Genomic DNA, 24,673 nt, shown 5'->3' on the forward strand with positions numbered 1-24,673 from the left:
CTACAAAACCTAATGGCATCGATAGGATTGTCGCACTCTGGAGAGAAGTCCCTGGTGTGGCAGACGCCAATGGGGAACGCCATTCTGTTTACGATGCGTCCTTGGCTGGTTGTATCACAAATGGAAACCTCTTGACTTTGTGCTACATTGTAAATTTCTCACAGAACTCTTTTCCTTCAATATACCACCATTGAAATTTCTGCGATATTGCCCTTCGACAAGTAAACAGCCATGCAGGTGGGTGGGGATTGCAAATCGAAGCCACGCCCCCTCTGAAACAGGACAAAGCAGTCTCTGTGGCGCAATCGGTTAGCGCGTTCGGCTGTTAACCGAAAGGTTGGTGGTTCGAGCCCACCCAGGGACGTGGGGTCTTGTGTTTACACAGCCAGCTAACATCATGTTCAGGGTTAGAGAGAGCTGTAGCCAAAGTATCACAGGTTGGTGGAATGAATGAGAGGATGATCATCAGTAGCTGTTGTATAAAAATTGGTTAGTGCATTGGACTGTTAACCCAAAGGTTGATGATGAAAACATCATGGCATGTCGTTACAGCTTGTTATAATCCCTTTACTAATTGTTAACTTGATATACACCCCATAAACAATGACTACCCTGGTTTGTTTAAAAATGGCTAAAAAACCTAATGGCATCGATAGGATTGTCGCACTCTGGAGAGAAGTCCCTGGTGTGGCAGACGCCAATGGGGAACGCCATTCTGTTTACGATGCGTTCTTGGCTGGTTGTATCACAAATGGAAACCTCTTGACTTTGTGCTACATTGTAAATTTCTCACAGAACTCTTTTCCTTCAATATACCACCATTGAAATTTCTGCGATATTGCCCTTCGACAGGTAAACAGCCATGCAGGTGGGTGGGGATTGCAAATCGAAGCCACGCCCCCTCTGAAACAGGTGGGGTCTCTGTGGCGCAATCGGTTAGCGCGTTCAGCTGTTAACCGAAAGGTTGGTGGTTCGAGCCCACCCAGGGACGTCCACTTTTCTGCTTAAATAACCAGCTAACACGGTGTTAGGTGGTAAGGGTTAAAGAAGTCTGGTGCCTCAGTGTGGGGGAATGAATGAGAGCAAAATCATCAGAAAGGGTAGTTCTTGTATGCAAATTCATTCGCGCATTCGTCTGCTAACCCAAAGATTGATGGTTAAAATACTGTTGTATGTCATTACAACTATGTTGTAGCGCCTTATAGTCCATTTATCAATTTTTTACTTCATCTTTGCTGCATAGACAAAGGCTACCGTAGTTTGTTTTAAGATGGTTATAAAGGCTAATGGAAGTGATGACATTGTCACTGTTACTTGTGTGAAAGACTTGACTGGCGAACGCCATTCCATTTACAGGACTTGGTTAGCTCGTTGTGCTACATCTCACCACGTCTTGACTTTGTGCAACATTGTAAATTTCTAAAAGAACTCTTTTCCTTCAATAGGCCATGATTCTAAATTCTGCCGTATTGCCCTGGTAGAGGTAAACAGCGATGAAGGTGGGTGGGGATTGCAAATCGAAGCCACGCCCCCTCTGACACAGGACAAAGCAGTCTCTGTGGCGCAATCGGTTAGCGCGTTCGGCTGTTAACCGAAAGGTTGGTGGTTCGAGCCCACCCAGGGACGTAGGGTCTTGTGTTTACACAGCCAGCTAACATCATGTTCAGGGTTAGAGAGAGCTGTAGCCAAAGTATCACAGGTTGGTGGAATGAATGAGAGGATGATCATCAGTAGCTGTTGTATAAAAATTGGTTAGTGCATTGGACTGTTAACCCAAAGGTTGATGATGAAAACATCATGGCATGTCGTTACAGCTTGTTATAATCCCTTTACTAATTGTTAACTTGATATACACCCCATAAACAATGACTACCCTGGTTTGTTTAAAAATGGATACAAAACCTAATGGCATCGATAGGATTGTCGCACTCTGGAGAGAAGTCCCTGGTGTGGCAGACGCCAATGGGGAACGCCATTCTGTTTACGATGCGTTCTTGGCTGGTTGTATCACAAATGGAAACCTCTTGACTTTGTGCTACATTGTAAATTTCTCACAGAACTCTTTTCCTTCAATATACCACCATTGAAATTTCTGCGATATTGCCCTTCGACAAGTAAACAGCCATGCAGGTGGGTGGGGATTGCAAATCGAAGCCACGCCCCCTCTGAAACAGGACAAAGCAGTCTCTGTGGCGCAATCGGTTAGCGCGTTCGGCTGTTAACCGAAAGGTTGGTGGTTCGAGCCCACCCAGGGACGTGGGGTCTTGTGTTTACACAGCCAGCTAACATCATGTTCAGGGTTAGAGAGAGCTGTAGCCAAAGTATCACAGGTTGGTGGAATGAATGAGAGGATGATCATCAGTAGCTGTTGTATAAAAATTGGTTAGTGCATTGGACTGTTAACCCAAAGGTTGATGATGAAAACATCATGGCATGTCGTTACAGCTTGTTATAATCCCTTTACTAATTGTTAACTTGATATACACCCCATAAACAATGACTACCCTGGTTTGTTTAAAAATGGCTAAAAAACCTAATGGCATCGATAGGATTGTCGCACTCTGGAGAGAAGTCCCTGGTGTGGCAGACGCCAATGGGGAACGCCATTCTGTTTACGATGCGTTCTTGGCTGGTTGTATCACAAATGGAAACCTCTTGACTTTGTGCTACATTGTAAATTTCTCACAGAACTCTTTTCCTTCAATATACCACCATTGAAATTTCTGCGATATTGCCCTTCGACAGGTAAACAGCCATGCAGGTGGGTGGGGATTGCAAATCGAAGCCACGCCCCCTCTGAAACAGGACAAAGCAGTCTCTGTGGCGCAATCGGTTAGCGCGTTCAGCTGTTAACCGAAAGGTTGGTGGTTCGAGCCCACCCAGGGACGTCCACTTTTCTGCTTAAATAACCAGCTAACACGGTGTTAGGTGGTAAGGGTTAAAGAAGTCTGGTGCCTCAGTGTGGGGGAATGAATGAGAGCAAAATCATCAGAAAGGGTAGTTCTTGTATGCAAATTCATTCGCGCATTCGTCTGCTAACCCAAAGATTGATGGTTAAAATACTGTTGTATGTCATTACAACTATGTTGTAGCGCCTTATAGTCCATTTATCAATTTTTTACTTCATCTTTGCTGCATAGACAAAGGCTACCGTAGTTTGTTTTAAGATGGTTATAAAGGCTAATGGAAGTGATGACATTGTCACTGTTACTTGTGTGAAAGACTTGACTGGCGAACGCCATTCCATTTACAGGACTTGGTTAGCTCGTTGTGCTACATCTCACCACGTCTTGACTTTGTGCAACATTGTAAATTTCTAAAAGAACTCTTTTCCTTCAATAGGCCATGATTCTAAATTCTGCCGTATTGCCCTGGTAGAGGTAAACAGCGATGAAGGTGGGTGGGGATTGCAAATCGAAGCCACGCCCCCTCTGACACAGGACAAAGCAGTCTCTGTGGCGCAATCGGTTAGCGCGTTCGGCTGTTAACCGAAAGGTTGGTGGTTCGAGCCCACCCAGGGACGTAGGGTCTTGTGTTTACACAGCCAGCTAACATCATGTTCAGGGTTAGAGAGAGCTGTAGCCAAAGTATCACAGGTTGGTGGAATGAATGAGAGGATGATCATCAGTAGCTGTTGTATAAAAATTGGTTAGTGCATTGGACTGTTAACCCAAAGGTTGATGATGAAAACATCATGGCATGTCGTTACAGCTTGTTATAATCCCTTTACTAATTGTTAACTTGATATACACCCCATAAACAATGACTACCCTGGTTTGTTTAAAAATGGATACAAAACCTAATGGCATCGATAGGATTGTCGCACTCTGGAGAGAAGTCCCTGGTGTGGCAGACGCCAATGGGGAACGCCATTCTGTTTACGATGCGTTCTTGGCTGGTTGTATCACAAATGGAAACCTCTTGACTTTGTGCTACATTGTAAATTTCTCACAGAACTCTTTTCCTTCAATATACCACCATTGAAATTTCTGCGATATTGCCCTTCGACAAGTAAACAGCCATGCAGGTGGGTGGGGATTGCAAATCGAAGCCACGCCCCCTCTGAAACAGGACAAAGCAGTCTCTGTGGCGCAATCGGTTAGCGCGTTCGGCTGTTAACCGAAAGGTTGGTGGTTCGAGCCCACCCAGGGACGTAGGGTCTTGTGTTTACACAGCCAGCTAACATCATGTTCAGGGTTAGAGAGAGCTGTAGCCAAAGTATCACAGGTTGGTGGAATGAATGAGAGGATGATCATCAGTAGCTGTTGTATAAAAATTGGTTAGTGCATTGGACTGTTAACCCAAAGGTTGATGATGAAAACATCATGGCATGTCGTTACAGCTTGTTATAATCCCTTTACTGATTGTTAACTTGATATACACCCCATAAACAATGACTACCCTGGTTTGTTTAAAAATGGCTAAAAAACCTAATGGCATCGATAGGATTGTCGCACTCTGGAGAGAAGTCCCTGGTGTGGCAGACGCCAATGGGGAACGCCATTCTGTTTACGATGCGTTCTTGGCTGGTTGTATCACAAATGGAAACCTCTTGACTTTGTGCTACATTGTAAATTTCTCACAGAACTCTTTTCCTTCAATATACCACCATTGAAATTTCTGCGATATTGCCCTTCGACAAGTAAACAGCCATGCAGGTGGGTGGGGATTGCAAATCGAAGCCACGCCCCCTCTGAAACAGGACAAAGCAGTCTCTGTGGCGCAATCGGTTAGCGCGTTCGGCTGTTAACCGAAAGGTTGGTGGTTCGAGCCCACCCAGGGACATCCACTTTTCTGCTTAAATAACCAGCTAACACGGTGTTAGGTGGTAAGGGTTAAAGAAGTCTGGTGCCTCAGTGTGGGGGAATGAATGAGAGCAAAATCATCAGAAACGGTAGTTCTTGTATGCAAATTCATTCGCGCATTCGTCTGCTAACCCAAAGATTGTTGGTTAAAATACTGTTGTATGTCATTACAACTATGTTGTAGCGCCTTATAGTCCATTTATCAATTTTTTACTTCATCTTTGCTGCATAGACAAAGGCTACCGTAGTTTGTTTTAAGATGGTTATAAAGGCTAATGGAAGTGATGACATTGTCACTGTTACTTGTGTGAAAGACTTGACTGGCGAACGCCATTCCATTTACAGGACTTGGTTAGCTCGTTGTGCTACATCTCACCACGTCTTGACTTTGTGCAACATTGTAAATTTCTAAAAGAACTCTTTTCCTTCAATAGGCCATGATTCTAAATTCTGCCGTATTGCCCTGGTAGAGGTAAACAGCGATGAAGGTGGGTGGGGATTGCAAATCGAAGCCACGCCCCCTCTGTGACAAGACAAAGCAGTCTCTGTGGCGCAATCGGTTAGCGCGTTCGGCTGTTAACCGAAAGGTTGGTGGTTCGAGCCCACCCAGGGACGTAGGGTCTTGTGTTTACACAGCCAGCTAACATCATGTTCAGGGTTAGAGAGAGCTGTAGCCAAAGTATCACAGGTTGGTGGAATGAATGAGAGGATCATCATCAGTAGCTGTTGTATAAAAATTGGTTAGTGCATTGGACTGTTAACCCAAAGGTTGATGATGAAAACATCATGGCATGTCGTTACAGCTTGTTATAATCCCTTTACGAATTTTTAACTTGATATACACCCCATAAACAATGACTACCCTGGTTTGTTTAAAAATGGCTACAAAACCTAATGGCATCGATAGGATTGTCGCACTCTGGAGAGAAGTCCCTGGTGTGGCAGACGCCAATGGGGAACGCCATTCTGTTTACGATGCGTTCTTGGCTGGTTGTATCACAAATGGAAACCTCTTGACTTTGTGCTACATTGTAAATTTCTCACAGAACTCTTTTCCTTCAATATACCACCATTGAAATTTCTGCGATATTGCCCTTCGACAAGTAAACAGCCATGCAGGTGGGTGGGGATTGCAAATCGAAGCCACGCCCCCTCTGAAACAGGACAAAGCAGTCTCTGTGGCGCAATCGGTTAGCGCGTTCGGCTGTTAACCGAAAGGTTGGTGGTTCGAGCCCACCCAGGGACGTCCACTTTTCTGCTTAAATAACCAGCTAACACGGTGTTAGGTGGTAAGGGTTAAAGAAGTCTGGTGCCTCAGTGTGGGGGAATGAATGAGAGCAAAATCATCAGAAAGGGTAGTTCTTGTATGCAAATTCATTCGCGCATTCGTCTGCTAACCCAAAGATTGATGGTTAAAATATTGTTGTATGTCATTACAACTATGTTGTAGCGCCTTATAGTCCATTTATCAATTTTTTACTTCATCTTTGCTGCATAGACAATGGCTACCGTAGTTTTTTTTAAGATGGTTATAAAGGCTAATGGAAGTGATGACATTGTCACTGTTACTTGTGTGAAAGACTTGACTGGCGAACGCCATTCCATATACAGGACTTGGTTAGCTCGTTGTGCTACATCTCACCACGTCTTGACTTTGTGCAACATTGTAAATTTCTAAAAGAACTCTTTTCCTTCAATAGGCCATGATTCTAAATTCTGCCGTATTGCCCTGGTAGAGGTAAACAGCGATGAAGGTGGGTGGGGATTGCAAATCGAAGCCACGCCCCCTCTGAAACAGGACAAAGCAGTCTCTGTGGCGCAATCGGTTAGCGCGTTCGGCTGTTAACCGAAAGGTTGGTGGTTCGAGCCCACCCAGGGACGTAGGGTCTTGTGTTTACACAGCCAGCTAACATCATGTTCAGGGTTAGAGAGAGCTGTAGCCAAAGTATCACAGGTTGGTGGAATGAATGAGAGGATGATCATCAGTAGCTGTTGTATAAAAATTGGTTAGTGCATTGGACTGTTAACCCAAAGGTTGATGATGAAAACATGGCATGTCGTTACAGCTTGTTATAATCCCTGAACGAATTGTTAACTTGATAAACACCCTATAAACAATGACTACCCTGGTTTGTTTAAAAATGGCTACAAAACCTAATGGCATCGATAGGATTGTCGCACTCTGGAGAGAAGTCCCTGGTGTGGCAGACGCCAATGGGGAACGCCATTCTGTTTATGATGCGTTCTTGGCTGGTTGTATCACAGATGGAAACCTCTTGACTTTGTGCTACATTGTAAATTTCTCACAGAACTCTTTTCCTTCAATATACCACCATTGAAATTTCTGCGATATTGCCCTTCGACAAGTAAACAGCCATGCAGGTGGGTGGGGATTGCAAATCGAAGCCACGCCCCCTCTGAAACAGGACAAAGCAGTCTCTGTGGCGCAATCGGTTAGCGCGTTCGGCTGTTAACCGAAAGGTTGGTGGTTCGAGCCCACCCAGGGACGTCCACTTTTCTGCTTAAATAACCAGCTAACACGGTGTTAGGTGGTAAGGGTTAAAGAAGTCTGGTGCCTCAGTGTGGGGGAATGAATGAGAGCAAAATCATCAGAAAGGGTAGTTCTTGTATGCAAATTCATTCGCGCATTCGTCTGCTAACCCAAAGATTGATGGTTAAAATACTGTTGTATGTCATTACAACTATGTTGTAGCGCCTTATAGTCCATTTATCAATTTTTTACTTCATCTTTGCTGCATAGACAAAGGCTACCGTAGTTTGTTTTAAGATGGTTATAAAGGCTAATGGAAGTGATGACATTGTCACTGTTACTTGTGTGAAAGACTTGACTGGCGAACGCCATTCCATTTACAGGACTTGGTTAGCTCGTTGTGCTACATCTCACCACGTCTTGACTTTGTGCAACATTGTAAATTTCTAAAAGAACTCTTTTCCTTCAATAGGCCATGATTCTAAATTCTGCCGTATTGCCCTGGTAGAGGTAAACAGCGATGAAGGTGGGTGGGGATTGCAAATCGAAGCCACACCCCCTCTGTGACAGGACAAAGCAGTCTCTGTGGCGCAATCGGTTAGCGCGTTCGGCTGTTAACCGAAAGGTTGGTGGTTCGAGCCCACCCAGGGACGTAGGGTCTTGTGTTTACACAGCCAGCTAACATCATGTTCAGGGTTAGAGAGAGCTGTAGCCAAAGTATCACAGGTTGGTGGAATGAATGAGAGGATGATCATCAGTAGCTGTTGTATAAAAATTGGTTAGTGCATTGGACTGATAACCCAAAGGTTGATGATGAAAACATCATGGCATGTCGTTACAGCTTGTTATAATCCCTTAACGAATTGTTAACTTGATAAACACCCCATAAACAATGACTACCCTGGTTTGTTTAAAAATGGCTAAAAAACCTAATGGCATCGATAGGATTGTCGCACTCTGGAGAGAAGTCCCTGGTGTGGCAGACGCCAATGGGGAACGCCATTCTGTTTACGATGCGTTCTTGGCTGGTTGTATCACAAATGGAAACCTCTTGACTTTGTGCTACATTGTAAATTTCTCACAGAACTCTTTTCCTTCAATATACCACCATTGAAATTTCTGCGATATTGCCCTTCGACAAGTAAACAGCCATGCAGGTGGGTGGGGATTGCAAATCGAAGCCACGCCCCCTCTGAAACAGGACAAAGCAGTCTCTGTGGCGCAATCGGTTAGCGCGTTCGGCTGTTAACCGAAAGGTTGGTGGTTCGAGCCCACCCAGGGACGTAGGGTCTTGTGTTTACACAGCCAGCTAACATCATGTTCAGGGTTAGAGAGAGCTGTAGCCAAAGTATCACAGGTTGGTGGAATGAATGAGAGGATGATCATCAGTAGCTGTTGTATAAAAATTGGTTAGTGCATTGGACTGTTAACCCAAAGGTTGATGATGAAAACATCATGGCATGTCGTTACAGCATGTTATAATCCCTTTACTAATTGTTAACTTGATAAACACCCCATAAACAATGACTACCCTGGTTTGTTTAAAAATGGCTACAAAACCTAATGGCATCGATAGGATTGTCGCACTCTGGAGAGAAGTCCCTGGTGTGGCAGACGCCAATGGGGAACGCCATTCTGTTTACGATGCGTTCTTGGCTGGTTGTATCACAAATGGAAACCTCTTGACTTTGTGCTACATTGTAAATTTCTCACAGAACTCTTTTCCTTCAATATACCACCATTGAAATTTCTGCGATATTGCCCTTCGACAAGTAAACAGCCATGCAGGTGGGTGGGGATTGCAAATCGAAGCCACGCCCCCTCTGAAACAGGACAAAGCAGTCTCTGTGGCGCAATCGGTTAGCGCGTTCGGCTGTTAACCGAAAGGTTGGTGGTTCGAGCCCACCCAGGGACGTCCACTTTTCTGCTTAAATAACCAGCTAACACGGTGTTAGGTGGTAAGGGTTAAAGAAGTCTGGTGCCTCAGTGTGGGGGAATGAATGAGAGCAAAATCATCAGAAAGGGTAGTTCTTGTATGCAAATTCATTCGCGCATTCATCTGCTAACCCAAAAATTGATGGTTAAAATACTGTTGTATGTCATTACAACTATGTTGTAGCGCCTTATAGTCCATTTATCAATTTTTTACTTCATCTTTGCTGCATAGACAAAGGCTACCGTAGTTTGTTTTAAGATGGTTGTAAAGGCTAATGGAAGTGATGACATTGTCACTGTTACTTGTGTGAAAGACTTGACTGGCGAACGCCATTCCATTTACAGGACTTGGTTAGCTCGTTGTGCTACATCTCACCACGTCTTGACTTTGTGCAACATTGTAAATTTCTAAAAGAACTCTTTTCCTTCAATAGGCCATGATTCTAAATTCTGCCGTATTGCCCTGGTAGAGGTAAACAGCGATGAAGGTGGGTGGGGATTGCAAATCGAAGCCACACCCCCTCTGTGACAGGACAAAGCAGTCTCTGTGGCGCAATCGGTTAGCGCGTTCGGCTGTTAACCGAAAGGTTGGTGGTTCGAGCCCACCCAGGGACGTAGGGTCTTGTGTTTACACAGCCAGCTAACATCATGTTCAGGGTTAGAGAGAGCTGTAGCCAAAGTATCACAGGTTGGTGGAATGAATGAGAGGATGATCATCAGTAGCTGTTGTATAAAAATTGGCTAGTGCATTGGACTGTTAACCCAAAGGTTGATGATGAAAACATCATGGCATGTCGTTACAGCTTGTTATAATCCCTTTACGAATTGTTAACTTGATAAACACCCCATAAACAATGACTACCCTGGTTTGTTTAAAAATGGCTACAAAACCTAATGGCATCGATAGGATTGTCGCACTCTGGAGAGAAGTCCCTGGTGTGGCAGACGCCAATGGGGAACGCCATTCTGTTTACGATGCGTTCTTGGCTGGTTGTATAACAAATGGAAACCTCTTGACTTTGTGCTACATTGTAAATTTCTCACAGAACTCTTTTCCTTCAATATACCACCATTGAAATTTCTGCGATATTGCCCTTCGACAAGTAAACAGCCATGCAGGTGGGTGGGGATTGCAAATCGAAGCCACGCCCCCTCTGAAACAGGACAAAGCAGTCTCTGTGGCGCAATCGGTTAGCGTGTTCGGCTGTTAACCGAAAGGTTGGTGGTTCAAGCCCACCCAGGGACGTGGGGTCTTGTGTTTACACAGCCAGCTAACATCATGTTCAGGGTTAGAGAGAGCTGTAGCCAAAGTATCACAGGTTGGTGGAATGAATGAGAGGATGATCATCAGTAGCTGTTGTATAAAAATTGGTTAGTGCATTGGACTGTTAACCCAAAGGTTGATGATGAAAACATCATGGCATGTCGTTACAGCTTGTTATAATCCCTTTACTAATTGTTAACTTGATATACACCCCATAAACAATGACTACCCTGGTTTGTTTAAAAATGGCTAAAAAACCTAATGGCATCGATAGGATTGTCGCACTCTGGAGAGAAGTCCCTGGTGTGGCAGACGCCAATGGGGAACGCCATTCTGTTTACGATGCGTTCTTGGCTGGTTGTATCACAAATGGAAACCTCTTGACTTTGTGCTACATTGTAAATTTCTCACAGAACTCTTTTCCTTCAATATACCACCATTGAAATTTCTGCGATATTGCCCTTCGACAGGTAAACAGCCATGCAGGTGGGTGGGGATTGCAAATCGAAGCCACGCCCCCTCTGAAACAGGACAAAGCAGTCTCTGTGGCGCAATCGGTTAGCGCGTTCAGCTGTTAACCGAAAGGTTGGTGGTTCGAGCCCACCCAGGGACGTCCACTTTTCTGCTTAAATAACCAGCTAACACGGTGTTAGGTGGTAAGGGTTAAAGAAGTCTGGTGCCTCAGTGTGGGGGAATGAATGAGAGCAAAATCATCAGAAAGGGTAGTTCTTGTATGCAAATTCATTCGCGCATTCGTCTGCTAACCCAAAGATTGATGGTTAAAATACTGTTGTATGTCATTACAAGTATGTTGTAGCGCCTTATAGTCCATTTATCAATTTTTTACTTCATCTTTGCTGCATAGACAAAGGCTACCGTAGTTTGTTTTAAGATGGTTATAAAGGCTAATGGAAGTGATGACATTGTCACTGTTACTTGTGTGAAAGACTTGACTGGCGAACGCCATTCCATTTACAGGACTTGGTTAGCTCGTTGTGCTACATCTCACCACGTCTTGACTTTGTGCAACATTGTAAATTTCTAAAAGAACTCTTTTCCTTCAATAGGCCATGATTCTAAATTCTGCCGTATTGCCCTGGTAGAGGTAAACAGCGATGAAGGTGGGTGGGGATTGCAAATCGAAGCCACACCCCCTCTGTGACAGGACAAAGCAGTCTCTGTGGCGCAATCGGTTAGCGCGTTCGGCTGTTAACCGAAAGGTTGGTGGTTCGAGCCCACCCAGGGACGTAGGGTCTTGTGTTTACACAGCCAGCTAACATCATGTTCAGGGTTAGAGAGAGCTGTAGCCAAAGTATCACAGGTTGGTGGAATGAATGAGAGGATGATCATCAGTAGCTGTTGTATAAAAATTGGTTAGTGCATTGGACTGATAACCCAAAGGTTGATGATGAAAACATCATGGCATGTCGTTACAGCTTGTTATAATCCCTTAACGAATTGTTAACTTGATAAACACCCCATAAACAATGACTACCCTGGTTTGTTTAAAAATGGCTAAAAAACCTAATGGCATCGATAGGATTGTCGCACTCTGGAGAGAAGTCCCTGGTGTGGCAGACGCCAATGGGGAACGCCATTCTGTTTACGATGCGTTCTTGGCTGGTTGTATCACAAATGGAAACCTCTTGACTTTGTGCTACATTGTAAATTTCTCACAGAACTCTTTTCCTTCAATATACCACCATTGAAATTTCTGCGATATTGCCCTTCGACAAGTAAACAGCCATGCAGGTGGGTGGGGATTGCAAATCGAAGCCACGCCCCCTCTGAAACAGGACAAAGCAGTCTCTGTGGCGCAATCGGTTAGCGCGTTCGGCTGTTAACCGAAAGGTTGGTGGTTCGAGCCCACCCAGGGACGTAGGGTCTTGTGTTTACACAGCCAGCTAACATCATGTTCAGGGTTAGAGAGAGCTGTAGCCAAAGTATCACAGGTTGGTGGAATGAATGAGAGGATGATCATCAGTAGCTGTTGTATAAAAATTGGTTAGTGCATTGGACTGTTAACCCAAAGGTTGATGATGAAAACATCATGGCATGTCGTTACAGCATGTTATAATCCCTTTACTAATTGTTAACTTGATAAACACCCCATAAACAATGACTACCCTGGTTTGTTTAAAAATGGCTACAAAACCTAATGGCATCGATAGGATTGTCGCACTCTGGAGAGAAGTCCCTGGTGTGGCAGACGCCAATGGGGAACGCCATTCTGTTTACGATGCGTTCTTGGCTGGTTGTATCACAAATGGAAACCTCTTGACTTTGTGCTACATTGTAAATTTCTCACAGAACTCTTTTCCTTCAATATACCACCATTGAAATTTCTGCGATATTGCCCTTCGACAAGTAAACAGCCATGCAGGTGGGTGGGGATTGCAAATCGAAGCCACGCCCCCTCTGAAACAGGACAAAGCAGTCTCTGTGGCGCAATCGGTTAGCGCGTTCGGCTGTTAACCGAAAGGTTGGTGGTTCGAGCCCACCCAGGGACGTCCACTTTTCTGCTTAAATAACCAGCTAACACGGTGTTAGGTGGTAAGGGTTAAAGAAGTCTGGTGCCTCAGTGTGGGGGAATGAATGAGAGCAAAATCATCAGAAAGGGTAGTTCTTGTATGCAAATTCATTCGCGCATTCATCTGCTAACCCAAAAATTGATGGTTAAAATACTGTTGTATGTCATTACAACTATGTTGTAGCGCCTTATAGTCCATTTATCAATTTTTTACTTCATCTTTGCTGCATAGACAAAGGCTACCGTAGTTTGTTTTAAGATGGTTGTAAAGGCTAATGGAAGTGATGACATTGTCACTGTTACTTGTGTGAAAGACTTGACTGGCGAACGCCATTCCATTTACAGGACTTGGTTAGCTCGTTGTGCTACATCTCACCACGTCTTGACTTTGTGCAACATTGTAAATTTCTAAAAGAACTCTTTTCCTTCAATAGGCCATGATTCTAAATTCTGCCGTATTGCCCTGGTAGAGGTAAACAGCGATGAAGGTGGGTGGGGATTGCAAATCGAAGCCACACCCCCTCTGTGACAGGACAAAGCAGTCTCTGTGGCGCAATCGGTTAGCGCGTTCGGCTGTTAACCGAAAGGTTGGTGGTTCGAGCCCACCCAGGGACGTAGGGTCTTGTGTTTACACAGCCAGCTAACATCATGTTCAGGGTTAGAGAGAGCTGTAGCCAAAGTATCACAGGTTGGTGGAATGAATGAGAGGATGATCATCAGTAGCTGTTGTATAAAAATTGGCTAGTGCATTGGACTGTTAACCCAAAGGTTGATGATGAAAACATCATGGCATGTCGTTACAGCTTGTTATAATCCCTTTACGAATTGTTAACTTGATAAACACCCCATAAACAATGACTACCCTGGTTTGTTTAAAAATGGCTACAAAACCTAATGGCATCGATAGGATTGTCGCACTCTGGAGAGAAGTCCCTGGTGTGGCAGACGCCAATGGGGAACGCCATTCTGTTTACGATGCGTTCTTGGCTGGTTGTATAACAAATGGAAACCTCTTGACTTTGTGCTACATTGTAAATTTCTCACAGAACTCTTTTCCTTCAATATACCACCATTGAAATTTCTGCGATATTGCCCTTCGACAAGTAAACAGCCATGCAGGTGGGTGGGGATTGCAAATCGAAGCCACGCCCCCTCTGAAACAGGACAAAGCAGTCTCTGTGGCGCAATCGGTTAGCGTGTTCGGCTGTTAACCGAAAGGTTGGTGGTTCGAGCCCACCCAGGGACGTGGGGTCTTGTGTTTACACAGCCAGCTAACATCATGTTCAGGGTTAGAGAGAGCTGTAGCCAAAGTATCACAGGTTGGTGGAATGAATGAGAGGATGATCATCAGTAGCTGTTGTATAAAAATTGGTTAGTGCATTGGACTGTTAACCCAAAGGTTGATGATGAAAACATCATGGCATGTCGTTACAGCTTGTTATAATCCCTTTACTAATTGTTAACTTGATATACACCCCATAAACAATGACTACCCTGGTTTGTTTAAAAATGGCTAAAAAACCTAATGGCATCGATAGGATTGTCGCACTCTGGAGAGAAGTCCCTGGTGTGGCAGACGCCAATGGGGAACGCCATTCTGTTTACGATGCGTTCTTGGCTGGTTGTATCACAAATGGAAACCTCTTGACTTTGTGCTACATTGTAAATTTCTCACAGAACTCTTTTCCTTCAATATACCACCATTGAAATTTCTGCGATATTGCCCTTCGACAGGTAAACAGCCATGCAGGTGGGTGGGGATTGCAAATCGAAGCCACGCCCCCTCTGAAACAGGACAAAGCAGTCTCTGTGGCGCAATCGGTTAGCGCGTTCAGCTGTTAACCGAAAGGTTGGTGGTTCGAGCCCACCCAGGGACGTCCACTTTTCTGCTTAAATAACCAGCTAACACGGTGTTAGGTGGTAAGGGTTAAAGAAGTCTGGTGCCTCAGTGTGGGGGAATGAATGAGAGCAAAATCATCAGAAAGGGTAGTTCTTGTATGCAAATTCATTCGCGCATTCGTCTGCTAACCCAAAGATTGATGGTTAAAATACTGTTGTATGTCATTACAAGTATGTTGTAGCGCCTTATAGTCCATTTATCAATTTTTTACTTCATCTTTGCTGCATAGACAAAGGCTACCGTAGTTTGTTTTAAGATGGTTATAAAGGCTAATGGAAGTGATGACATTGTCACTGTTACTTGTGTGAAAGACTTGACTGGCGAACGCCATTCCATTTACAGGACTTGGTTAGCTCGTTGTGCTACATCTCACCACGTCTTGACTTTGTGCAACATTGTAAATTTCTAAAAGAACTCTTTTCCTTCAATAGGCCATGATTCTAAATTCTGCCGTATTGCCCTGGTAGAGGTAAACAGCGATGAAGGTGGGTGGGGATTGCAAATCGAAGCCACGCCCCCTCTGACACAGGACAAAGCAGTCTCTGTGGCGCAATCGGTTAGCGCGTTCGGCTGTTAACCGAAAGGTTGGTGGTTCGAGCCCACCCAGGGACGTAGGGTCTTGTGTTTACACAGCCAGCTAACATCATGTTCAGGGTTAGAGAGAGCTGTAGCCAAAGTATCACAGGTTGGTGGAATGAATGAGAGGATGATCATCAGTAGCTGTTGTATAAAAATTGGTTAGTGCATTGGACTGTTAACCCAAAGGTTGATGATGAAAACATCATGGCATGTCGTTACAGCTTGTTATAATCCCTTTACTAATTGTTAACTTGATATACACCCCATAAACAATGACTACCCTGGTTTGTTTAAAAATGGATACAAAACCTAATGGCATCGATAGGATTGTCGCACTCTGGAGAGAAGTCCCTGGTGTGGCAGACGCCAATGGGGAACGCCATTCTGTTTACGATGCGTTCTTGGCTGGTTGTATCACAAATGGAAACCTCTTGACTTTGTGCTACATTGTAAATTTCTCACAGAACTCTTTTCCTTCAATATACCACCATTGAAATTTCTGCGATATTGCCCTTCGACAAGTAAACAGCCATGCAGGTGGGTGGGGATTGCAAATCGAAGCCACGCCCCCTCTGAAACAGGACAAAGCAGTCTCTGTGGCGCAATCGGTTAGCGCGTTCGGCTGTTAACCGAAAGGTTGGTGGTTCGAGCCCACCCAGGGACGTAGGGTCTTGTGTTTACACAGCCAGCTAACATCATGTTCAGGGTTAGAGAGAGCTGTAGCCAAAGTATCACAGGTTGGTGGAATGAATGAGAGGATGATCATCAGTAGCTGTTGTATAAAAATTGGTTAGTGCATTGGACTGTTAACCCAAAGGTTGATGATGAAAACATCATGGCATGTCGTTACAGCTTGTTATAATCCCTTTACTGATTGTTAACTTGATATACACCCCATAAACAATGACTACCCTGGTTTGTTTAAAAATGGCTAAAAAACCTAATGGCATCGATAGGATTGTCGCACTCTGGAGAGAAGTCCCTGGTGTGGCAGACGCCAATGGGGAACGCCATTCTGTTTACGATGCGTTCTTGGCTGGTTGTATCACAAATGGAAACCTCTTGACTTTGTGCTACATTGTAAATTTCTCACAGAACTCTTTTCCTTCAATATACCACCATTGAAATTTCTGCGATATTGCCCTTCGACAAGTAAACAGCCATGCAGGTGGGTGGGGATTGCAAATCGAAGCCACGCCCCCTCTGAAACAGGACAAAGCAGTCTCTGTGGCGCAATCGGTTAGCGCGTTCGGCTGTTAACCGAAAGGTTGGTGGTTCGAGCCCACCCAGGGACATCCACTTTTCTGCTTAAATAACCAGCTAACACGGTGTTAGGTGGTAAGGGTTAAAGAAGTCTGGTGCCTCAGTGTGGGGGAATGAATGAGAGCAAAATCATCAGAAACGGTAGTTCTTGTATGCAAATTCATTCGCGCATTCGTCTGCTAACCCAAAGATTGTTGGTTAAAATACTGTTGTATGTCATTACAACTATGTTGTAGCGCCTTATAGTCCATTTATCAATTTTTTACTTCATCTTTGCTGCATAGACAAAGGCTACCGTAGTTTGTTTTAAGATGGTTATAAAGGCTAATGGAAGTGATGACATTGTCACTGTTACTTGTGTGAAAGACTTGACTGGCGAACGCCATTCCATATACAGGACTTGGTTAGCTCGTTGTGCTACATCTCACCACGTCTTGACTTTGTGCAACATTGTAAATTTCTAAAAGAACTCTTTTCCTTCAATAGGCCATGATTCTAAATTCTGCCGTATTGCCCTGGTAGAGGTAAACAGCGATGAAGGTGGGTGGGGATTGCAAATCGAAGCCACGCCCCCTCTGTGACAAGACAAAGCAGTCTCTGTGGCGCAATCGGTTAGCGCGTTCGGCTGTTAACCGAAAGGTTGGTGGTTCGAGCCCACCCAGGGACGTAGGGTCTTGTGTTTACACAGCCAGCTAACATCATGTTCAGGGTTAGAGAGAGCTGTAGCCAAAGTATCACAGGTTGGTGGAATGAATGAGAGGATCATCATCAGTAGCTGTTGTATAAAAATTGGTTAGTGCATTGGACTGTTAACCCAAAGGTTGATGATGAAAACATCATGGCATGTCGTTACAGCTTGTTATAATCCCTTTACGAATTTTTAACTTGATATACACCCCATAAACAATGACTACCCTGGTTTGTTTAAAAATGGCTACAAAACCTAATGGCATCGATAGGATTGTCGCACTCTGGAGAGAAGTCCCTGGTGTGGCAGACGCCAATGGGGAACGCCATTCTGTTTACGATGCGTTCTTGGCTGGTTGTATCACAAATGGAAACCTCTTGACTTTGTGCTACATTGTAAATTTCTCACAGAACTCTTTTCCTTCAATATACCACCATTGAAATTTCTGCGATATTGCCCTTCGACAAGTAAACAGCCATGCAGGTGGGTGGGGATTGCAAATCGAAGCCACGCCCCCTCTGAAACAGGACAAAGCAGTCTCTGTGGCGCAATCGGTTAGCGCGTTCGGCTGTTAACCGAAAGGTTGGTGGTTCGAGCCCACCCAGGGACGTCCACTTTTCTGCTTAAATAACCAGCTAACACGGTGTTAGGTGGTAAGGGTTAAAGAAGTCTGGTGCCTCAGTGTGGGGGAATGAATGAGAGCAAAATCATCAGAAAGGGTAGTTCTTGTATGCAAATTCATTCGCGCATTCGTCTGCTAACCCAAAGATTGATGGTTAAAATATTGTTGTATGTCATTACAACTATGTTGTAGCGCCTTATAGTCCATTTATCAATTTTTTACTTCATCTTTGCTGCATAGACAATGGCTACCGTAGTTTTTTTTAAGATGGTTATAAAGGCTAATGGAAGTGATGACATTGTCACTGTTACTTGTGTGAAAGACTTGACTGGCGAACGCCATTCCATATACAGGACTTGGTTAGCTCGTTGTGCTACATCTCACCACGTCTTGACTTTGTGCAACATTGTAAATTTCTAAAAGAACTCTTTTCCTTCAATAGGCCATGATTCTAAATTCTGCCGTATTGCCCTGGTAGAGGTAAACAGCGATGAAGGTGGGTGGGGATTGCAAATCGAAGCCACGCCCCCTCTGAAACAGGACAAAGCAGTCTCTGTGGCGCAATCGGTTAGCGCGTTCGGCTGTTAACCGAAAGGTTGGTGGTTCGAGCCCACCCAGGGACGTAGGGTCTTGTGTTTACACAGCCAGCTAACATCATGTTCAGGGTTAGAGAGAGCTGTAGCCAAAGTATCACAGGTTGGTGGAATGAATGAGAGGATGATCATCAGTAGCTGTTGTATAAAAATTGGTTAGTGCATTGGACTGTTAACCCAAAGGTTGATGATGAAAACATGGCATGTCGTTACAGCTTGTTATAATCCCTGAACGAATTGTTAACTTGATAAACACCCTATAAACAATGACTACCCTGGTTTGTTTAAAAATGGCTACAAAACCTAATGGCATCGATAGGATTGTCGCACTCTGGAGAGAAGTCCCTGGTGTGGCAGACGCCAATGGGGAACGCCATTCTGTTTACGATGCGTTCTTGGCTGGTTGTATCACAAATGGAAACCTCTTGACTTTGTGCTACATTGTAAATTTCTCACAGAACTCTTTTCCTTCAATATACCACCATTGAAATTTCTGCGATATTGCCCTTCGACAGGTAAACAGCCATGCAGGTGGGTGGGGATTGCAAATCGAAGCCACGCCCCCTCTGAAACAGGACAAAGCAGTCTCTGTGGCGCAATCGGTTAGCGCGTTCGGCTGTTAACCGAAAGGTTGGTGGTTCGAGCCCACCCAGGGACGTCCACTTTTCTGCTTAAATAACCAGCTAACACGGTGTTAGGTGGTAAGGGTTAAAGAAGTCTGGTGCCTCAGTGTGGGGGAATGAATGAGAGCAAAATCATCAGAAAGGGTAGTTCTTGTATGCAAATTCATTCGCGCATTCGTCTGCTAACCCAAAGATTGATGGTTAAAATACTGTTGTATGTCATTACAACTATGTTGTAGCGCCTTATAGTCCATTTATCAATTTTTTACTTCATCTTTGCTGCATAGACAAAGGCTACCGTAGTTTGTTTTAAGATGGTTATAAAGGCTAATGGAAGTGATGACATTGTCACTGTTACTTGTGTGAAAGACTTGACTGGCGAACGCCATTCCATTTACAGGACTCGGTTAGCTCGTTGTGCTACATCTCACCACGTCTTGACTTTGTGCAACATTGTAAATTTCTAAAAGAACTCTTTTCCTTCAATAGGCCATGATTCTAAATTCTGCCGTATTGCCCTGGTAGAGGTAAACAGCGATGAAGGTGGGTGGGGATTGCAAATCGAAGCCACACCCCCTCTGTGACAGGACAAAGCAGTCTCTGTGGCGCAATCGGTTAGCGCGTTCGGCTGTTAACCGAAAGGTTGGTGGTTCGAGCCCACCCAGGGACGTAGGGTCTTGTGTTTACACAGCCAGCTAACATCATGTTCAGGGTTAGAGAGAGCTGTAGCCAAAGTATCACAGGTTGGTGGAATGAATGAGAGGATGATCATCAGTAGCTGTTGTATAAAAATTGGTTAGTGCATTGGACTGATAACCCAAAGGTTGATGATGAAAACATCATGGCATGTCGTTACAGCTTGTTATAATCCCTTAACGAATTGTTAACTTGATAAACACCCCATAAACAATGACTACCCTGGTTTGTTTAAAAATGGCTAAAAAACCTAATGGCATCGATAGGATTGTCGCACTCTGGAGAGAAGTCCCTGGTGTGGCAGACGCCAATGGGGAACGCCATTCTGTTTACGATGCGTTCTTGGCTGGTTGTATCACAAATGGAAACCTCTTGACTTTGTGCTACATTGTAAATTTCTCACAGAACTCTTTTCCTTCAATATACCACCATTGAAATTTCTGCGATATTGCCCTTCGACAAGTAAACAGCCATGCAGGTGGGTGGGGATTGCAAATCGAAGCCACGCCCCCTCTGAAACAGGACAAAGCAGTCTCTGTGGCGCAATCGGTTAGCGCGTTCGGCTGTTAACCGAAAGGTTGGTGGTTCGAGCCCACCCAGGGACGTAGGGTCTTGTGTTTACACAGCCAGCTAACATCATGTTCAGGGTTAGAGAGAGCTGTAGCCAAAGTATCACAGGTTGGTGGAATGAATGAGAGGATGATCATCAGTAGCTGTTGTATAAAAATTGGTTAGTGCATTGGACTGTTAACCCAAAGGTTGATGATGAAAACATCATGGCATGTCGTTACAGCATGTTATAATCCCTTTACTAATTGTTAACTTGATAAACACCCCATAAACAATGACTACCCTGGTTTGTTTAAAAATGGCTACAAAACCTAATGGCATCGATAGGATTGTCGCACTCTGGAGAGAAGTCCCTGGTGTGGCAGACGCCAATGGGGAACGCCATTCTGTTTACGATGCGTTCTTGGCTGGTTGTATCACAAATGGAAACCTCTTGACTTTGTGCTACATTGTAAATTTCTCACAGAACTCTTTTCCTTCAATATACCACCATTGAAATTTCTGCGATATTGCCCTTCGACAAGTAAACAGCCATGCAGGTGGGTGGGGATTGCAAATCGAAGCCACGCCCCCTCTGAAACAGGACAAAGCAGTCTCTGTGGCGCAATCGGTTAGCGCGTTCGGCTGTTAACCGAAAGGTTGGTGGTTCGAGCCCACCCAGGGACGTCCACTTTTCTGCTTAAATAACCAGCTAACACGGTGTTAGGTGGTAAGGGTTAAAGAAGTCTGGTGCCTCAGTGTGGGGGAATGAATGAGAGCAAAATCATCAGAAAGGGTAGTTCTTGTATGCAAATTCATTCGCGCATTCGTCTGCTAACCCAAAGATTGATGGTTAAAATATTGTTGTATGTCATTACAACTATGTTGTAGCGCCTTATAGTCCATTTATCAATTTTTTACTTCATCTTTGCTGCATAGACAATGGCTACCGTAGTTTTTTTTAAGATGGTTATAAAGGCTAATGGAAGTGATGACATTGTCACTGTTACTTGTGTGAAAGACTTGACTGGCGAACGCCATTCCATATACAGGACTTGGTTAGCTCGTTGTGCTACATCTCACCACGTCTTGACTTTGTGCAACATTGTAAATTTCTAAAAGAACTCTTTTCCTTCAATAGGCCATGATTCTAAATTCTGCCGTATTGCCCTGGTAGAGGTAAACAGCGATGAAGGTGGGTGGGGATTGCAAATCGAAGCCACGCCCCCTCTGAAACAGGACAAAGCAGTCTCTGTGGCGCAATCGGTTAGCGCGTTCGGCTGTTAACCGAAAGGTTGGTGGTTCGAGCCCACCCAGGGACGTAGGGTCTTGTGTTTACACAGCCAGCTAACATCATGTTCAGGGTTAGAGAGAGCTGTAGCCAAAGTATCACAGGTTGGTGGAATGAATGAGAGGATGATCATCAGTAGCTGTTGTATAAAAATTGGTTAGTGCATTGGACTGTTAACCCAAAGGTTGATGATGAAAACATGGCATGTCGTTACAGCTTGTTATAATCCCTGAACGAATTGTTAACTTGATAAACACCCTATAAACAATGACTACCCTGGTTTGTTTAAAAATGGCTACAAAACCTAATGGCATCGATAGGATTGTCGCACTCTGGAGAGAAGTCCCTGGTGTGGCAGACGCCAATGGGGAACGCCATTCTGTTTATGATGCGTTCTTGGCTGGTTGTATCACAGATGGAAACCTCTTGACTTTGTGCTACATTGTAAATTTCTCACAGAACTCTTTTCCTTCAATATACCACCATTGAAATTTCTGCGATATTGCCCTTCGACAAGTAAACAGCCATGCAGGTGGGTGGGGATTGCAAATCGAAGCCACGCCCCCTCTGAAACAGGACAAAGCAGTCTCTGTGGCGCAATCGGTTAGCGCGTTCGGCTGTTAACCGAAAGGTTGGTGGTTCGAGCCCACCCAGGGACGTCCACTTTTCTGCTTAAATAACCAGCTAACACGGTGTTAGGTGGTAAGGGTTAAAGAAGTCTGGTGCCTCAGTGTGGGGGAATGAATGAGAGCAAAATCATCAGAAAGGGTAGTTCTTGTATGCAAATTCATTCGCGCATTCGTCTGCTAACCCAAAGATTGATGGTTAAAATATTGTTGTATGTCATTACAACTATGTTGTAGCGCCTTATAGTCCATTTATCAATTTTTTACTTCATCTTTGCTGCATAGACAATGGCTACCGTAGTTTTTTTTAAGATGGTTATAAAGGCTAATGGAAGTGATGACATTGTCACTGTTACTTGTGTGAAAGACTTGACTGGCGAACACCATTCCATATACAGGACTTGGTTAGCTCGTTGTGCTACATCTCACCACGTCTTGACTTTGTGCAACATTGTAAATTTCTAAAAGAACTCTTTTCCTTCAATAGGCCATGATTCTAAATTCTGCCGTATTGCCCTGGTAGAGGTAAACAGCGATGAAGGTGGGTGGGGATTGCAAATCGAAGCCACGCCCCCTCTGAAACAGGACAAAGCAGTCTCTGTGGCGCAATCGGTTAGCGCGTTCGGCTGTTAACCGAAAGGTTGGTGGTTCGAGCCCACCCAGGGACGTAGGGTCTTGTGTTTACACAGCCAGCTAACATCATGTTCAGGGTTAGAGAGAGCTGTAGCCAAAGTATCACAGGTTGGTGGAATGAATGAGAGGATGATCATCAGTAGCTGTTGTATAAAAATTGGTTAGTGCATTGGACTGTTAACCCAAAGGTTGATGATGAAAACATGGCATGTCGTTACAGCTTGTTATAATCCCTGAACGAATTGTTAACTTGATAAACACCCTATAAACAATGACTACCCTGGTTTGTTTAAAAATGGCTACAAAACCTAATGGCATCGATAGGATTGTCGCACTCTGGAGAGAAGTCCCTGGTGTGGCAGACGCCAATGGGGAACGCCATTCTGTTTATGATGCGTTCTTGGCTGGTTGTATCACAGATGGAAACCTCTTGACTTTGTGCTACATTGTAAATTTCTCACAGAACTCTTTTCCTTCAATATACCACCATTGAAATTTCTGCGATATTGCCCTTCGACAAGTAAACAGCCATGCAGGTGGGTGGGGATTGCAAATCGAAGCCACGCCCCCTCTGAAACAGGACAAAGCAGTCTCTGTGGCGCAATCGGTTAGCGCGTTCGGCTGTTAACCGAAAGGTTGGTGGTTCGAGCCCACCCAGGGACGTCCACTTTTCTGCTTAAATAACCAGCTAACACGGTGTTAGGTGGTAAGGGTTAAAGAAGTCTGGTGCCTCAGTGTGGGGGAATGAATGAGAGCAAAATCATCAGAAAGGGTAGTTCTTGTATGCAAATTCATTCGCGCATTCGTCTGCTAACCCAAAGATTGATGGTTAAAATACTGTTGTATGTCATTACAACTATGTTGTAGCGCCTTATAGTCCATTTATCAATTTTTTACTTCATCTTTGCTGCATAGACAAAGGCTACCGTAGTTTGTTTTAAGATGGTTATAAAGGCTAATGGAAGTGATGACATTGTCACTGTTACTTGTGTGAAAGACTTGAGTGGCGAACGCCATTCCATTTACAGGACTTGGTTAGCTCGTTGTGCTACATCTCACCACGTCTTGACTTTGTGCAACATTGTAAATTTCTAAAAGAACTCTTTTCCTTCAATAGGCCATGATTCTAAATTCTGCCGTATTGCCCTGGTAGAGGTAAACAGCGATGAAGGTGGGTGGGGATTGCAAATCGAAGCCACACCCCCTCTGTGACAGGACAAAGCAGTCTCTGTGGCGCAATCGGTTAGCGCGTTCGGCTGTTAACCGAAAGGTTGGTGGTTCGAGCCCACCCAGGGACGTAGGGTCTTGTGTTTACACAGCCAGCTAACATCATGTTCAGGGTTAGAGAGAGCTGTAGCCAAAGTATCACAGGTTGGTGGAATGAATGAGAGGATGATCATCAGTAGCTGTTGTATAAAAATTGGTTAGTGCATTGGACTGATAACCCAAAGGTTGATGATGAAAACATCATGGCATGTCGTTACAGCTTGTTATAATCCCTTAACGAATTGTTAACTTGATAAACACCCCATAAACAATGACTACCCTGGTTTGTTTAAAAATGGCTAAAAAACCTAATGGCATC

At 44.4% G+C, this 24,673-nt stretch overlaps 33 non-coding genes across 33 annotated transcripts; all 33 read left to right on the plus strand.

The window, feature by feature from the left end:
- The first annotated feature begins 290 nt into the window (after nt 1–290).
- On the plus strand, nt 291–364 carry trnan-guu (transfer RNA asparagine (anticodon GUU)). Its single transcript has one exon. It is a non-coding gene; the product is annotated as a tRNA-Asn (tRNA).
- A 1,188-nt stretch (nt 365–1,552) lies between these two features.
- Nucleotides 1,553–1,626, plus strand: trnan-guu (transfer RNA asparagine (anticodon GUU)). The gene has a single exon. It is a non-coding gene; the product is annotated as a tRNA-Asn (tRNA).
- A 557-nt stretch (nt 1,627–2,183) lies between these two features.
- On the plus strand, nt 2,184–2,257 carry trnan-guu (transfer RNA asparagine (anticodon GUU)). Its single transcript has one exon. It is a non-coding gene; the product is annotated as a tRNA-Asn (tRNA).
- A 1,192-nt stretch (nt 2,258–3,449) lies between these two features.
- On the plus strand, nt 3,450–3,523 carry trnan-guu (transfer RNA asparagine (anticodon GUU)). Its single transcript has one exon. It is a non-coding gene; the product is annotated as a tRNA-Asn (tRNA).
- A 557-nt stretch (nt 3,524–4,080) lies between these two features.
- Nucleotides 4,081–4,154, plus strand: trnan-guu (transfer RNA asparagine (anticodon GUU)). The gene has a single exon. It is a non-coding gene; the product is annotated as a tRNA-Asn (tRNA).
- A 557-nt stretch (nt 4,155–4,711) lies between these two features.
- Nucleotides 4,712–4,785, plus strand: trnan-guu (transfer RNA asparagine (anticodon GUU)). Its single transcript has one exon. It is a non-coding gene; the product is annotated as a tRNA-Asn (tRNA).
- A 561-nt stretch (nt 4,786–5,346) lies between these two features.
- Nucleotides 5,347–5,420, plus strand: trnan-guu (transfer RNA asparagine (anticodon GUU)). Its single transcript has one exon. It is a non-coding gene; the product is annotated as a tRNA-Asn (tRNA).
- Nucleotides 5,421–5,977: 557 nt separating this feature from the next.
- Nucleotides 5,978–6,051, plus strand: trnan-guu (transfer RNA asparagine (anticodon GUU)). The gene has a single exon. It is a non-coding gene; the product is annotated as a tRNA-Asn (tRNA).
- Nucleotides 6,052–6,612: 561 nt separating this feature from the next.
- trnan-guu (transfer RNA asparagine (anticodon GUU)) lies at nt 6,613–6,686 on the plus strand. Its single transcript has one exon. It is a non-coding gene; the product is annotated as a tRNA-Asn (tRNA).
- A 554-nt stretch (nt 6,687–7,240) lies between these two features.
- trnan-guu (transfer RNA asparagine (anticodon GUU)) lies at nt 7,241–7,314 on the plus strand. Its single transcript has one exon. It is a non-coding gene; the product is annotated as a tRNA-Asn (tRNA).
- Nucleotides 7,315–7,875: 561 nt separating this feature from the next.
- On the plus strand, nt 7,876–7,949 carry trnan-guu (transfer RNA asparagine (anticodon GUU)). Its single transcript has one exon. It is a non-coding gene; the product is annotated as a tRNA-Asn (tRNA).
- Nucleotides 7,950–8,506: 557 nt separating this feature from the next.
- On the plus strand, nt 8,507–8,580 carry trnan-guu (transfer RNA asparagine (anticodon GUU)). The gene has a single exon. It is a non-coding gene; the product is annotated as a tRNA-Asn (tRNA).
- A 557-nt stretch (nt 8,581–9,137) lies between these two features.
- On the plus strand, nt 9,138–9,211 carry trnan-guu (transfer RNA asparagine (anticodon GUU)). Its single transcript has one exon. It is a non-coding gene; the product is annotated as a tRNA-Asn (tRNA).
- Nucleotides 9,212–9,772: 561 nt separating this feature from the next.
- Nucleotides 9,773–9,846, plus strand: trnan-guu (transfer RNA asparagine (anticodon GUU)). Its single transcript has one exon. It is a non-coding gene; the product is annotated as a tRNA-Asn (tRNA).
- A 1,823-nt stretch (nt 9,847–11,669) lies between these two features.
- On the plus strand, nt 11,670–11,743 carry trnan-guu (transfer RNA asparagine (anticodon GUU)). The gene has a single exon. It is a non-coding gene; the product is annotated as a tRNA-Asn (tRNA).
- Nucleotides 11,744–12,300: 557 nt separating this feature from the next.
- trnan-guu (transfer RNA asparagine (anticodon GUU)) lies at nt 12,301–12,374 on the plus strand. Its single transcript has one exon. It is a non-coding gene; the product is annotated as a tRNA-Asn (tRNA).
- A 557-nt stretch (nt 12,375–12,931) lies between these two features.
- trnan-guu (transfer RNA asparagine (anticodon GUU)) lies at nt 12,932–13,005 on the plus strand. The gene has a single exon. It is a non-coding gene; the product is annotated as a tRNA-Asn (tRNA).
- Nucleotides 13,006–13,566: 561 nt separating this feature from the next.
- Nucleotides 13,567–13,640, plus strand: trnan-guu (transfer RNA asparagine (anticodon GUU)). The gene has a single exon. It is a non-coding gene; the product is annotated as a tRNA-Asn (tRNA).
- Nucleotides 13,641–15,463: 1,823 nt separating this feature from the next.
- trnan-guu (transfer RNA asparagine (anticodon GUU)) lies at nt 15,464–15,537 on the plus strand. The gene has a single exon. It is a non-coding gene; the product is annotated as a tRNA-Asn (tRNA).
- A 557-nt stretch (nt 15,538–16,094) lies between these two features.
- Nucleotides 16,095–16,168, plus strand: trnan-guu (transfer RNA asparagine (anticodon GUU)). The gene has a single exon. It is a non-coding gene; the product is annotated as a tRNA-Asn (tRNA).
- Nucleotides 16,169–16,725: 557 nt separating this feature from the next.
- trnan-guu (transfer RNA asparagine (anticodon GUU)) lies at nt 16,726–16,799 on the plus strand. The gene has a single exon. It is a non-coding gene; the product is annotated as a tRNA-Asn (tRNA).
- A 561-nt stretch (nt 16,800–17,360) lies between these two features.
- Nucleotides 17,361–17,434, plus strand: trnan-guu (transfer RNA asparagine (anticodon GUU)). The gene has a single exon. It is a non-coding gene; the product is annotated as a tRNA-Asn (tRNA).
- A 557-nt stretch (nt 17,435–17,991) lies between these two features.
- Nucleotides 17,992–18,065, plus strand: trnan-guu (transfer RNA asparagine (anticodon GUU)). The gene has a single exon. It is a non-coding gene; the product is annotated as a tRNA-Asn (tRNA).
- Nucleotides 18,066–18,626: 561 nt separating this feature from the next.
- trnan-guu (transfer RNA asparagine (anticodon GUU)) lies at nt 18,627–18,700 on the plus strand. The gene has a single exon. It is a non-coding gene; the product is annotated as a tRNA-Asn (tRNA).
- A 554-nt stretch (nt 18,701–19,254) lies between these two features.
- Nucleotides 19,255–19,328, plus strand: trnan-guu (transfer RNA asparagine (anticodon GUU)). The gene has a single exon. It is a non-coding gene; the product is annotated as a tRNA-Asn (tRNA).
- Nucleotides 19,329–19,889: 561 nt separating this feature from the next.
- Nucleotides 19,890–19,963, plus strand: trnan-guu (transfer RNA asparagine (anticodon GUU)). The gene has a single exon. It is a non-coding gene; the product is annotated as a tRNA-Asn (tRNA).
- Nucleotides 19,964–20,520: 557 nt separating this feature from the next.
- On the plus strand, nt 20,521–20,594 carry trnan-guu (transfer RNA asparagine (anticodon GUU)). The gene has a single exon. It is a non-coding gene; the product is annotated as a tRNA-Asn (tRNA).
- A 557-nt stretch (nt 20,595–21,151) lies between these two features.
- Nucleotides 21,152–21,225, plus strand: trnan-guu (transfer RNA asparagine (anticodon GUU)). The gene has a single exon. It is a non-coding gene; the product is annotated as a tRNA-Asn (tRNA).
- A 561-nt stretch (nt 21,226–21,786) lies between these two features.
- On the plus strand, nt 21,787–21,860 carry trnan-guu (transfer RNA asparagine (anticodon GUU)). Its single transcript has one exon. It is a non-coding gene; the product is annotated as a tRNA-Asn (tRNA).
- A 554-nt stretch (nt 21,861–22,414) lies between these two features.
- On the plus strand, nt 22,415–22,488 carry trnan-guu (transfer RNA asparagine (anticodon GUU)). Its single transcript has one exon. It is a non-coding gene; the product is annotated as a tRNA-Asn (tRNA).
- A 561-nt stretch (nt 22,489–23,049) lies between these two features.
- trnan-guu (transfer RNA asparagine (anticodon GUU)) lies at nt 23,050–23,123 on the plus strand. The gene has a single exon. It is a non-coding gene; the product is annotated as a tRNA-Asn (tRNA).
- Nucleotides 23,124–23,677: 554 nt separating this feature from the next.
- On the plus strand, nt 23,678–23,751 carry trnan-guu (transfer RNA asparagine (anticodon GUU)). Its single transcript has one exon. It is a non-coding gene; the product is annotated as a tRNA-Asn (tRNA).
- Nucleotides 23,752–24,312: 561 nt separating this feature from the next.
- trnan-guu (transfer RNA asparagine (anticodon GUU)) lies at nt 24,313–24,386 on the plus strand. The gene has a single exon. It is a non-coding gene; the product is annotated as a tRNA-Asn (tRNA).
- Nucleotides 24,387–24,673: the final 287 nt, after the last annotated feature.

This window comes from Thunnus thynnus, chromosome 22 (assembly GCF_963924715.1).
Source record: "Thunnus thynnus chromosome 22, fThuThy2.1, whole genome shotgun sequence".
Classification (NCBI taxonomy): domain Eukaryota; kingdom Metazoa; phylum Chordata; class Actinopteri; order Scombriformes; family Scombridae; genus Thunnus; species Thunnus thynnus.